Raw genomic sequence first — 13,624 nt, 5'->3', positions numbered from 1 at the left:
TCAGCCTTCCATCCTTTCGAGGTAGGTAAAATGAGGACCCGGATTGTGGGGGCAATAAGCTGACTTTGTATAAAAAAGAACACCTCTTACGGGGGCCAAAAGCCCTACTAAGCAGGTATGTACAAAAGTATGAAGGCTCTAATGCATTGTAAGCTGCCCTGAGTCTCTGGAGAAGGGCAGCATATAAATCGAACCAATAAGTAAATAAATAAATAAATAATGCCCAATCTGGTAATCCAAATCCTACATTATTTTTAGATTCTTGCAACATTTTCAACCTAATTCTAGCTTTTTTCCCTTGCCATATAAATTTCAAAATTATTATATTTAGCTCATCAAAATACTTTTTCTCTGTTTTTATAGGAATCGTTTGGAACAAAAAAAGTAGTTTTGGTAGAATATTCATTTTTATAATTGCAAATTCTTCCATTTTACCAAATCATTTTATTTGGTTTAATAGCTTAATATAATTATCTTCTTTTATTATTGCGCATCTTGCTGTTAGATATATTCCCAAATATTTAGCTTTTTTTTGTAATAAATTATTTTATTTTATAGCATACAAACATTCCAATTTCAATTGAACAGTGTATTGGCTGGGTACAAATCATTTTAGAAAATAATAAAGTGTTTACAACAATATTCATTGCATTAATATCAATAATAATAATATATTCATAATATTTGTTTAACCAAGTTAACGTATCTTCCATATGTCACTAATACTTCCATATATTTCCCTGTTTCTACCTCCTCCCTCCCTCCCTCCCTCTGTAAGGATTGCCTCTCCTCTCAACTTAAGAAAGTAAAAACTCTTGAAACATAGTATTTCAAAAGGACCCTTTTATTAAGCAGAAGTGACAGCAATGGATTCAAAGCAAAGTCTGAATACCCTTAGGCAAGACAAGTAGGATTAAAGCAGTAAGGAACCCTCCCTTAAGCCAAAATGCAGATTTTAGCCAATACACAAGTGTGAAGATGTTTTCTTTAACACCTGCCCTGAGAACTGGATAAGTATGCATTCACATCGTTTCTCCTTTTTTCTTTAAAGTGAAACAGCCCACATGGCTGTCATAAACATTCCTCAACGTTAAGGGGATCTCAGGGCTCTTTGGCACCAGGATATAGGTTGTAAAATATCTGTTGACACAGGCAATGCTAGTAAATCGAATCCAAGTCTCTCCCTTCTCCCAATTGAATGGCAGTATCACTTTTAGGGATCTGACACTCTCTCTCTCCCCATTAAAGGTAAACCTAAAGGTTCCTTCGCACAACAGAGCTCAGAGCCAATATCATCAGAATAGAATAGAAATGGAAGGGACCTTGGAGGTCTTCTAGTCCAACCTGCTCAAGCAGGGAACTTTATACCATTTCAGAGAACTGACTGTCCAATCTCTTTTTAAAAACCTCCAGGGATGAAGCACCCACAACTTCTGAAGGCAATTGGTTCCACTGGTTAATTGTCCTCACTATTAGGAAGTTTCTCCTCAATTCCAGGTTGCTTCTCTCCTTGATTAGTTTCCGTCCATTGTTTCTTGTCTTGCCTTCTGGGGCTTTGGTAAATAAATTGACCCTCTCCCCTTTGTGGCAGTATATATTCAAATACTGGAATACTGCTGTCATCATCACCCCCCACCACCCCCCATATCTTATTAGGTCAGCATTAAAAATTGCATTGTAGGGTGTCCTTCTAAAAAGGTTAGCCTGGTGATCAATTAGCCATGTGGTTTGATGAGCTATTCTATTGTTGGAAGAAACATCCTTCTGGGTTCTGCTCCAAGTGGGGAAACAGACACTGGAAACATGGAGACTGCTTGGAAAGATGGTTTAATGGTGGACAGGATCACATGGCTTGAGTTCCTGAACAGAAAAGGGCAGATACAGCGAGTTTTTCAGGTTTTATGCTCTCTCTGGCTTTGAACTTCCTGGGGCCTAGAAAGAGAACTCTGATTGGTTGTCAGACTCCCAGGGGGTGGGGGTCTTAGCTAGCCGATGGTCACATGTGCTTCCCAGGTCGCATGTGGTGAGTTTCTGCTGATATTGTGTAGAGAGCTAATCCTATCTTTGTTGGATCTTTGGCAATTCCTACTATGGCTCTGCCTGAAGGAGGTAGATCTTTGTTATGTAGAATAGACTGGCCCAAGCCTTAATGGCCCATTGACAAAGGGTGGGGGCAGGAAGATGGGAGCTGCTTCAAAACATGCTTATCCCAGGGAAATATAATATTCTACCTTTTTCATATTTCCTAAAATATTTCACTCTTCCAGGAAAGGGTGGATGCTAACTTCCTACACTATTTTGCCTCTTGTTTTTTTTACAAATCCTTTTTGGAAACATTTCTACCAAATATAGATTATCACTTCCTCTTTCTTAGACCCCAATTTCTAGGCTGCATACCTTTTCTCTCTGTGTGATCTAATGGAGACTTCCATGCAGGCCAATTTACAGAAGAACATGGCATTTAGCACTTAGCAGATATACAATTTCCTCCTTCAGGAATGAACATGGCATGCTGGGTGCTCTTGGATGCAGCCCTGGCCAGCAGGAGTGAAGCTGGCTCCCCTGGAGACTCTCACCTGACGATGTTGCAATGTCCTAAATCCTTGAGAGCCACATTAAATAAGTCATAAAGAGAGGCTTTGATCTCCACTGAGACACCACCAGGGAAATTTAATAGTGTAATTCTGTAAAAAAAAAAAAAAGTCATTAACTTTTAAGGCTGAGCACATAGCTAATCTTCGCAAGGTTAAGTAGCATCACATCTCACTATTTCACTTGGCTCAGTTGCAAAGGTCGGTTGCTAGAACTCAAAAACGACTTGATACCTTTAATCAGTGAAAACATCTTGCAGACCCCTTAGGTAGAGACGGCACAAGCCTTTCCTATCTGGAGATGGACGTCAAGAGGACAATATCTGCCTAGAAAGCAGACAATATAGTAGGCGGGCTCTGTGGTTGATTTTAAAGTGTTAAAACCATCAAGTACTGTATTGCTAGAAAGGATGGAAGGAGAGGAGAGGCGCAGAGGAACTTCCTCTTCCGGATGGCTGATGGGAGGAAGTTGGTGTGCAGAGCGGCTTTCGTGCTGTTTCCATGGTGGAAGCAGCAGCTGGCAGGTGAGTGGAGGGCTGCAGGTGGGAGGAGAGTCCGGGAGCAACTTGGGCTGGAAGCGGAGAAGCAACTGGGCTGAAGCCTCTCAGCTGCGGCTGCTGCAGGTTCCTTCCCTCCCCAAATGGAAGCCCACTGGTGCTGCAGGCTGGGAAACTGGGGGCTGCAATTTCTGCTGGTGGGAAGCTTGAAAAAGCCTCTTTCAAGTGGAGGTTGGTTCTTTGGGAATGGCTATTGAGATTCTCTTGTATCTTGACCCTATCTTCTGGGGTGTTGGGTATTCCTGCCAGCTTGGTGTCATCTCAAATTTGAGGAGTTTGGCGAATATAAATCACCAGGACCTGATTCTCAGAACACCAGGGTTCTGAGGGAGCTGGCAGATGTTATCTCAGAACCCTTGTAGCGTATCGTTCAAAAATCCTGGAACACTGAGGATTGGAAAAGAGCTGATGTAGTTCCCATCTTCAAAAAAGGGGAAAAAAACAGAGCCAGGAATCTACAGACCAATCAGCCTAGCACTGATACCTGGGAAGATACTGGGAAAAAATAATTTTAAAAAACGGATCTGCGAACATCTAGAAACAAAAAAAGTTTTAGTTAAAAGCCAGCATGGATTTGTTAACAGATCATGCCAATTTTATTTCATTCTTTGACAAAGTGACTAAATTAGTAGACCAGAGAAATGCTGTTTTTTTATTTTGTTTTTTTGCTTTAATTTATATGCCGCCCTTCTCCGGAGACTCAGGGCGGCTTACAATGCGTTAAGCAATAGCCTTCATACTTTTGTATATTTATACAAAGTCAACTTATTGCCCCCACAATCTGGGTCCTCATTTCACCTACCTTAGAAAGGATGGAAGGCTGAGTCAACCTTGAGCCTGGTGAGATTTGAACTTGCAGTAATTGCAAGCAGCAGATGTTAATAACAGTGCATTAGTCCACTGTACTACAGGCTCTTGTTAGGGTTAGGGTTAGGGTTAGGCTGTGGCCATGATATATTTATACTTCAGCAAGGCATACAATAAAGTAGACTATAACCTATTTTTTGATACGCTAGAAAAATGTGGGATAGACAACGTCACCAACAGATGCATTTCTAACTGGCTGACAAAATGTACTCAACAAGTTGTCCTTAATAGTACTACATCTACATGGAGGGAGGTGAGGTGAACCATATGCCACATGGTTCTGTCTTAGACCCAGTACTCTTCGGTATGTTCAATACATGCCTTAGATGAGGGAATAGAAGGGGAATTCATCAGATTTGCAGATGACACTAAGCTGGCAGGAATAGCCAACACCCCAGAAGACAAGCTTAAGATCCAAAAAGATCTTGACAGAGTTGAACAATGGGCCCTATCCAACAACATGAAATTTAATGTGGAGAAAAGCAAGATTTTATAGGAAAAGCCAAATGACCTTGGACTTCTAATGGACAATCACTTAAATATGAACCAGCAGTATGCAGCAGCCGCCAAAAAAGCTAATACAATTTTTGGTTATGTAAACAGAGGAATAGAATCAAAATCATGTGAATGTTTAGTACTGCTTTATATAAAGCCTTAGTAAGACCAAACCTGGAATACTTCATCCAGTTTTGGCTATCACATTACAAAAAAGATGCTGAAACTTTGGGGAAAGTACAAAGAAGAGCAACCAAGATGGTTAAAGGCCTGGAGACTAAAATGTATCAAGAATGGTTGCAGGATTTGGGTTTGATTAGTCTAGAAAAAAGAAGGACTATGGGTGACATGATAGAGGTATTCTAGTAATTGAAAGGATGGATGGAAACTAATGAAGGAGAGAAGCAACCTGGAACTAAAGCAGGGATGTCAAACTCAATTTCATTGAGGGCCGCATCAGGGTTGTGTTTGATGTCGGTGGGCTGGGGTGTGTGTGGCTACGGGGGGCTTGGCCAACAATGTCACACATTGAGGCTCTGTTTTTGGCCGTGACGGACTCATGCAGTGCTCTGCCTCAAAAAATAGAGCTGGGGGGGGCTGTGTGAGGCCTGCCTGTGCTCCATTTTTGGCCACAACAGCCTCCTGCAGCCCTCTGCCAGTGAAAACATAGCCCAGGAGGACCGCATGTGCTTCCCCAAGCTTTTCTCTGGCTGAAGGTTGCAGAAGGCCGTCATGGCCGAAAACGGAGCCTGGGAGGGCAGCACACGGCCCTCCCTGAGCTCTGTTTTTGCTAGCAGAGGTACTGCAGGCTGGTCCTTTGCTGTTTCCAGACTGGGCCGTGGGCCAGATCTAAGCACCCTGTGGGCCACATCTGGCCCATGGCCCTTGAAGTTGGATTAGAAGACCTCCAAATTCCCTTCCAGCTCCATTTTGATTGAGTTCCCCTTCTGTTCCCACATCTAGATAGTTTCTGAAAATGTTGATCAGTACTGGGTCTAAAATGCAACCCCACTGCTTATTTCCCTCCATGTGGGTGTAGTTCCATTGAGGACTACCTGTTGAGTACGATTTGTCAGCGAGTTTTGAATCCATCTGTGTGGATGGATGTGTCTGTGCCACATTTTTTTTAATATAACAAAAACTTACCATCTACTTTGTCAGATGCTTTTTATTGAAATCTTAAGTATACCATGTGTGCTGCATTTTACTGGTCCACTAATTTAGTCATTTTGTTGAAGAATAGAATAAGATTTCTTTGGCACGATCTGTTTTTAATAAACCCTTCTTGGCTTCTACCAGTAGTTACAACTTTGCTTGCTTCTAGATGTTCTCAGATCTGTTCAGGGGTAGGCTTCAAAAATTTTAGCAACGGATTCTCTGCCCGGTTGCTGGGTGGGCGTGGCCCTGGTGGGTGTGGCCTAGTCAGCCTTCTGCACCATGGTGGGGGGGCATTTTTGCCCTCCCCAGGCTCTGGAGGCTTTTCTTGAGCCTCTGGGAGGGCGAAAACGGCTTCCCCAATGGGCCCATTTCCAGCCTTCACGAACTTCCAATAGCCCATTTTTTGCCCTCCCCAAGCCTCCATGCGTGTCCTGCACTTACTTGCATCCAAAATGGGCCGTGTGGAGACTCCTGGAAGGGGTGGGATGGATGGGGTCAGCCAGGAGTGGGATTTGAGGGTTCTGCGAACCCCCAGCATCCCACCCCTAGATCTGTTGCTTGATTATCTTTTCCAGGGTCTTCCCAGGTATTGATGTCAGGCTGACTGGTTTGCAGTTTCGTAGATCCATTCTTACCCCCCCCTTTTTTTTTAAAGATGAGAACTTCATCAGCTCTTTCCAGTCCACTGGTAGTTCCAGTGCGCCATAATCTTTGAAAGATATGGTTCAATGGTTCTGAGATCACATCTGCCAGCTGTCACAGAATTCTGGGATGTAATCAATCTGGTCCTGGTGATTAAAACTCATATAGAGTGGACAAGTGTTCTCTTAGCATTTTCTTGCCTATTTTAATTTGTGTACCTAGTCTTATCTTTTACAGTTCTGTTTTTTCTAAGTTGGGCTACTTTTTCTTTTTGCCTGAAGACAGATGTAAACAATGAATTAAGGAGCTCTGCTTTGTCTCTAACGGCTGTCTCTTCCTTGCCAACATCTCCCATTAGTGGACCAATTGTTTCTTTGACTTTTTTCTTGTATTTTGCTTTTTAAATTCTTCTTGACATATCTTGCATGTCTTGGTTCATTCTAGCATGAACTTTCCTGACTTCACCTTTGCAGACCTGTTTTTTCTTTACTTCTTCCAGTATCTTCCCAGGTATTGATGTTAGGCTGATTAGTCTGTAGTTTCTTGGGTCTGTGTTTTTCCCTTTTTTGAAGATGGCAACCACATTAGTTCTTTTCCAATCCTCTGGTAGTATCTGGTGCTCTAGGATTTTTTAAAGATAAGGTACAATGGTTCTGAGATAACATTTGCCAGCTCCTTCAGAACTCTGGGATGTAATCCATCAGGTCCTGGTGATTTATATTCCTCAAGGTCAGACACTTACCATTTTCTTGCTTATTTTAATTTTTATGTCTACTCTGTCTTTTACAGTTATGTTTTTGATTGGTTGGGCTATAGTTTTTTTTTTGTATGAAGACTGATGCAAAGAATGACTTAAGCAGCTCTGTTTTCTCTCTACAGTTTCTTACTTCCTTGCCATTTTCTCTCTTTAATGGACTGTTTCCTTGACATTTTTCTTGTTATATATCTTTATATATAAAAGTGAAAACCACTCATGCCATAATCATGAAACCTCCAAAACCATAAAGCCTAAAAACTTGAAATTTATCACGTATGTTCCTCTTGGCTTCTAGGTGCTCACTAAGAAAGGATTTTTTGAAATGACCATCAGAGCATTAATATTTCCTATATTAATATTAACATGCTCTGATGCTAAGGAGTTCTACTCCCCCTCCCCACCTGAAAAGAAATCTGTTTGAAATGCAAAAAGCAAGTAGAAGAGAGGAGTTTCACTTTCAGTTTTACTTTCACCGCAGGAAGCAGCTTTAATACAAAACACTTGAGCAAAGCCACGGCCAGGCTCTTTCCTGTCTCCTTCTTGCTCAAACAGCAAATTCTGTTTCACTTTCCAAACAGCCCTCTGATGCTAAGGAGTTCTACTCCCCCTCCCCACCTGAAAAGAAATCTGTTCCTCTCTCTGATGCTAAGGAGTTCTACTCCCGCTCCTCACCTCAAAAGAAATCTGTTCGAAATGCAAAACACAAGCAGAGGAGAGGAGTTTTACTTTGTTTTACTTTCACAGCAGCAAGCAGCTTTACTACAGAACAGTTGAGCTAACCCACACCCAGCCTCTTTCCTGTCTCCTCTTTGCTCACACTGCAAATACTGCTTGAGTTTCCAAATACCCCTCAACTCTCTCACACACTGACAGGTTGCTAGCCAGATGAATACCGATGGATGCTGCGGGCTGGGACATTCTACTCCCCCTTCCCCTCTGTTCCAACATACTCTAATGCTACAGAGTTACGCATTCTACATTATGTTTCAGGCTGTAAGTCTCAATTTATCAAGCCCCATAGTTTCGTAGCAAAGCACAGGCGTCCAGCTAGTACTGTACATATATGTTGAAAGAAACTTGTTTTTGTTATGTTTAACTTTTGTTCCAAGTCTTTGTTCATTCTGAGCCTTTGCTTTCCTGACTTTATCTTTTCAGATTTGGGCTATCTGCTGATATTCTGCCTTAGTTATGTGTCCCTCTTTCCATTTTTTGTACTTCTCCTTTTTGTCTTTCAGTTTATCGGAGAGATCTTTATGCAACCATGCTGGCTCTTCTTGGAGTTCTGGTTTTTTGTTTTTAGTGATATTGTGTTGGACTGGGCTTATATGATATTTTCCAGTGTTTCCCACGCTCCTTGCGTTGTTTTCTCCTTTAGGATTTTTATCCATGAAATATTGCTTAGGCTCTGAATTTGTTAAAATCAGCTCTTCTAAAGTTTAAGACACTGGTTGGATTATATTCTGTTGCTTGTGTTTGCATTATATTGAATTCCAGTAAGATGTGGAATTCGCCCAAGGTTCCGACAACTTCAACTCCTTCTATAGCTTTTCTATTAGTAAGAATTAGGTCCAGTGTAGTTTTTCCTCTAGTTGTTTCCTCTACCTTTTGGATGAAAAAGTTGTCAGCTAAGTTGGTTGGGAATCTGTTTGATCTCTACTCGCTGTAGAGTTTGTCTCCCAGTTTATATCAGGAGAGTTAAAGTCTCCCATTACAACTTGATGTTGCCCTCTTGATACAGTTTGTAATCAACACGTGTATTGAAAATGACAGATGAATAAAATTACCAGTCTTTTTACTTCCATGTCTTGCCAATAAGTATGGTATTTCCTGTCCCACCATCCGTGTATTAACCAGGTTCAATTGTGCTTAATCCAGCACTTCCTAAGAAATAGCTATTGAGGACCTTTTGGCATCTTTGGTTGCACAGGTAGTCCTCACTTACCACTTCTTCCCTGAGACTTCAAGTTACTATGGCACAGTAGAAGCAGACGTGCACCTGGTCTACAATATTTGTGGTACTTCTAGCAGTTTTTCAGTGACCGCACATCAGCAGTGACTGTGATTTTGAAGGTGCAGGAATAGTAGTTGCACCAATTCAGGTTCTGCCAATAGTTGCACATTTATGATGGCGGCCACACTCATGATCCCAATTTGTGACTTTCCCAGCTAGCTTCTGACATGGCAAATCAGTGGATATACTGGCAGGAAATTGCAAGCCATGGTGATATCAAATTACCTTTAACAACCCACAGTAATTTGCTTAACAACTACAGAGAAACAGATGTAAGTTGGCCCTGTCATGTAACATCATGCTTAATTATTAAGCTGCTTAGTGACGCTGAATTCCAATTGTGGTAGGTTAAGTGAGGATGACTTGAATTGGGATGTCACCAGAGGGGTTGTAGACAGTATTTTCTGCTCTTATTTGCAGCTGAGGACTTCCATGAGCAAAAGTGGTGCTTCAAATCTTGCAGAGGCTTTCGGCATCATTTCATCAGCTAAAGCCCCCACATCTCTAAATTTAGCTCAGAAGGTTTGACTAACTATTTTGGGACATTTTGTCAGGCTTGAAAGACATAGATTTTCTCCATATATACACGTGTAGGTGGATGTATCTGTATTTCTCTCTATGCATATATCTGCAATTACATAACCTATCCCCAGTACTTCAAGATATATTTGATGATAACACTTTACATTGCTAAGAATTTATGATTGGCCCCAATCAACAACTGAATTTGAATGGATATTTGAATGTGGATCTCAGTAGTCTTCCATGTATCAAATGAGTCTTCAATAATGTAAGAGATTATTCTAGTATTGGGGCATGTTTGCTTTTTCATTGTAATATATACTTTTTTCATTTTTCACATCTCTAACCATTTTATAAATAATTAAAGTTACACTTTTCTTTGAATCTTACAGACAAAGAGGATGGCAATAAGAGCATTCAGGACAACTGTAAATAACAAGCAACATTGAAAAGGGAAGAAAATTAAGCCAGAAATCAAAATATTTTCCATTTCCTTCAGAAAACCGCACAATTTTCCTCCGCCAGCAGCTGTTAGACAAAAAAGAGAAAATTAAGAAAGAATAAGCAGATTATGGAGAACTCAAGGATACGTTACTTGAAAAGTCAAAGGAGAAACTGTATGAGTGTCTAGATTTTGGGAAAAGCTTCATTAGAAATTTCAATCTCATGAGACACCAGAGAACTCACACAGAAGAGAAACCCTTTAAATGTCCTGATTGTGGGAAAGTCACAATTCCAGCCTGGTGATACAGGAGAGGACTCATATAGGAGAGAAGTGCTTTGAAAGTCCTGATTGTTGGAAAACTTTCAATTATAATTCCAATTTGGTGATCACCAGAGGAACCATAAAAGAGAAAAACTCATTCAACGTCCTGACTGGGGGAGAAGTTTCAGTCGTAATCCCTGCCTCGTAATACATCAGAAGATTCACTCCATGGAGAAACCTTATGAGTGTCAAGATTGTGGGAAAGGTTTCATTAGAAATTACAACCTCCTGAGACACAAGACCACGCACACAGGAGAGAAACCCTTTGAATGTCCTATCTGTGGCAAAAGTTTCAGTCAGAATTCCAGTCTGGTCACACACCAGTGGATTCACACAGGAGACAAGCCATATGAATGTCCTGAGTGTGGGAAAGGTTTTAGTCGGAATTCTACCCTTGTGACACACCAGAGAATTCACACAGGAGAGAAACCCTTTGAATGTCCTGATTGTGGGAAAAGTTTTAGTCTGAGTTCCAGCCTGGTGACCCACCAGAGGACTCACACAGGGGAGAAACCCTTTGAGTGTCCTGATTGTGGGAAAAGTTTTAGCCTGAGTTCCAGCCTGGTGAAACACCAGAGGACTCACACAGGAGAGAAACCCTTTGAATGTCCTATTTGTAGGAAAGGTTTTTGTGATAATTCCAGCCTGCTGAAACACCAGAGGACTCACACAGGGGAGAAACCCTTTGAATGTCCTATCTGTGGGAAAAGCTTTAGTGATAATTCCAATCTGGTGACACACCAGGGGACTCACACAGGAGAGAAACCCTTTGAATGCCCTGACTGTGGGAAACGGTACAATCAGAATTCCCACCTGGTGATACACCAGAGGACTCACACAGGAGAGAAACCATTTGAATGTCCTGACTGTGGAAAACGTTACAGTCGTAATTCCCAACTGGTGATTCACTGGAGGACTCACACAGGAGAGAAACCCTTTGAATGTCCGATCTGTAGGAAAGGTTTTTATTACAATTCCAGCCTGGTGAACCACCAGAGGACTCACACAGGAGAGAAACCCTTTGAATGTCCTATTTGTCGGAAAAGCTTTAGTGATAATTCCAATCTGGTGACACACCAGAGGACTCACACAGGAGAGAAACCCTTTGAATGCCCTGACTGTGGGAAACGTTACAATCAGAATTCCCACCTGGTGATACACCAGAGGACTCACACAGGAGAGAAACCCTTTGAATGTCCTGATTGTGGGAAACGTTACAGTCGTAATTCCCAACTGGTGATACACCGGAGGACTCACACAGGAGAGAAACCCTTTGAATGTCCTATTTGTCGGAAAAATTTTAGTGATAATTCCAGCCTGGTTACACATCAGAGGACTTACACAGGAGACAAACCCTTTGAATGTCCTGACTGGGAAAAGTTTCATTAAGAATTCCAACCTATTGAAACACCAGAGGACTCACACAGGAGAGAAATCCTTTGAATGTGCTATCTGTAGGAAGAGTTTCAGTCATTTATTTATTTTATTTATTTATTAATTTTATTTCTATACCGCCCTTCTCCCGAAGGACTCAGGGCGGTGTACAGCCTAATTAAAAACACAAAGACAGACAAAATTTAAAAATTATTTAATAATTAAAATTATTAAATAATAGGCCCAATTTATAAAACCTCAAATTTAAAATCCCATTTAAAACCAATTAAAATCTTTACATTGATAGCCCAGCCTGGCGGAACAACATGGTTTTGAGGGCACAGCGAAATACACGGAGATCAGAGATTTTACGAATTTCTGGGGGCAGTTCATTCCAAAGGGCAGGGGCTCCCAGAGAGAAGGCCCTCCCCCTGGGTGTCGCCATCTGGCATAATTTGGCCGATGGCACCCTGAGGAGACCCTCTCTGTGGGAGCGAACTGGCCGGTGGGAGGCTACTGGTGGCAGAAGACGGTCTCGAAGGTATCCAGGTCCAATTCCATGACGCGCTTTAAAGGTGGTAACCAACATCTTGAATCGCACCTGGAAGACCACTGGGAGCCAGTGCAGCTCGCGCAGGAGGGGTATCACGTGGGTACAACGAGTTGCGTCCATAACCACCCGTGCGGCCGCATTCTGGACCAGTTGGAGTCTCTGGGTGCTTTTCAAGGGGAGCCCCATGTAGAGAGCATTGCAGTAGTCCAGTCGAGTGTCAGTGTATTCATGACTGACAGAGACATGGTAACAAGGTCAGCCAATGAATAGGCATAACAACAGATCAGCTAATGGGAGCTGAAACAGTTGGAGCCTGGGCGTGGCTTAGCTCTGAAATGAACTGAAACTCTTGCCTATGTTTCTACCTACTTACAATCTCTCCTCTCTACCACATTGGAAAACCTGGTTTTAGTATTGTATATATGCCTTATGTGTTGTTATGTATATAAAGAAGTTAATGAATCCTGCTGAATCATTTACCTGTGTGTGCTTTCTGGATGTCATTGCCGCAAACTCTTTTTTAAAAAAACTTTTAAAAATTTTATTTTAGTACAAATAATCCATCTTCCATTAAACAGTGTGTCGTTGGGGTTCAAATATTTGTGCAATAACAATTAAAATTTACAATCATATTCGTTATTTAATCTATTCTTATCTTAATACCAATACATTAAATATCTGATACTTTACATCCTCTTAGTTTGCTTAACTCTATTGACTATTTTCTATATTTTACTCATCTACTTTTATTTCTAATTTTTATATTTGTCCTCTAACCATCGATAAAATGTTTTCCATATCGCATAATAACCAGTTTGTTCTTTCTCTTTAATTGCCAGTGTTAATCTATTCATTTCTGCACATTCTAGTATTTTCCTTATCATATTCTCCTCTCTAGGAATCTTCACTTTTCCAATTTTGTGCAAATACAATTCTAGCTGCAGTTATTACATGAATAATCAAATATACATTTTCTTTACTATACGTTTCTGGCAGTATCCCCAACAAAAATATTTCAGGTTTCAAATCAATATGTTGTATCATCTTTTCCAACCATGTACATATTTTTGTCCAATTTTTTTTAATCTTCTACACATGCCCATCACATATGATAATATGAGCCGGGTGTCTGATGATATTTCCAACATTTAGCTGATTTATCTTTAAACATCTTCCCCAATCGTGCCAGTGGCAAATGCCATCTGTAGAACATCTTATACAAATTCTCTTTATACTCAGTTGACATTGTTAGTTTGTAATTTCTATCCCATAATTGCTGTCATTTTGCTAGTTCTATCGTATAACCAAAATGTTTTGCCCAGGCTATCATT

General features: G+C 41.0%; 1 long non-coding RNA gene and 1 pseudogene across 3 annotated transcripts; one reads left to right on the top strand and one right to left on the bottom strand.

The window, feature by feature from the left end:
- Window positions 1-823: 823 nt before the first annotated feature.
- Window positions 824-2,981, bottom strand: LOC117658958 (uncharacterized). 2 transcript variants are annotated; one of them, XR_004589362.3, is made up of 2 exons: window positions 2,768-2,981; window positions 824-2,684 (listed from the first exon to the last, which is right to left on the bottom strand). It is a non-coding gene; the product is annotated as an uncharacterized LOC117658958 (long non-coding RNA). The 2 variants fall into 2 exon arrangements; XR_015731736.1 differs by having other exon boundaries at window positions 2,826-2,981.
- On the top strand, window positions 2,981-12,765 carry LOC117658957 (uncharacterized; annotated as a pseudogene). The gene is made up of 2 exons (XR_015731734.1): window positions 2,981-3,115; window positions 9,993-12,765. The product of XR_015731734.1 is annotated as an uncharacterized LOC117658957 (transcript).
- Window positions 12,766-13,624: the final 859 nt, after the last annotated feature.

Source organism: Pantherophis guttatus, chromosome 2, assembly GCF_059756535.1.
Source record: "Pantherophis guttatus breed Tessera chromosome 2, ASM5975653v1, whole genome shotgun sequence".
In the NCBI taxonomy this organism is placed as follows: domain Eukaryota; kingdom Metazoa; phylum Chordata; class Lepidosauria; order Squamata; family Colubridae; genus Pantherophis; species Pantherophis guttatus.
The sequence above is the reverse complement of the archived record's forward strand: the minus strand, read 5'-3'. Positions and strand labels throughout refer to the sequence as shown.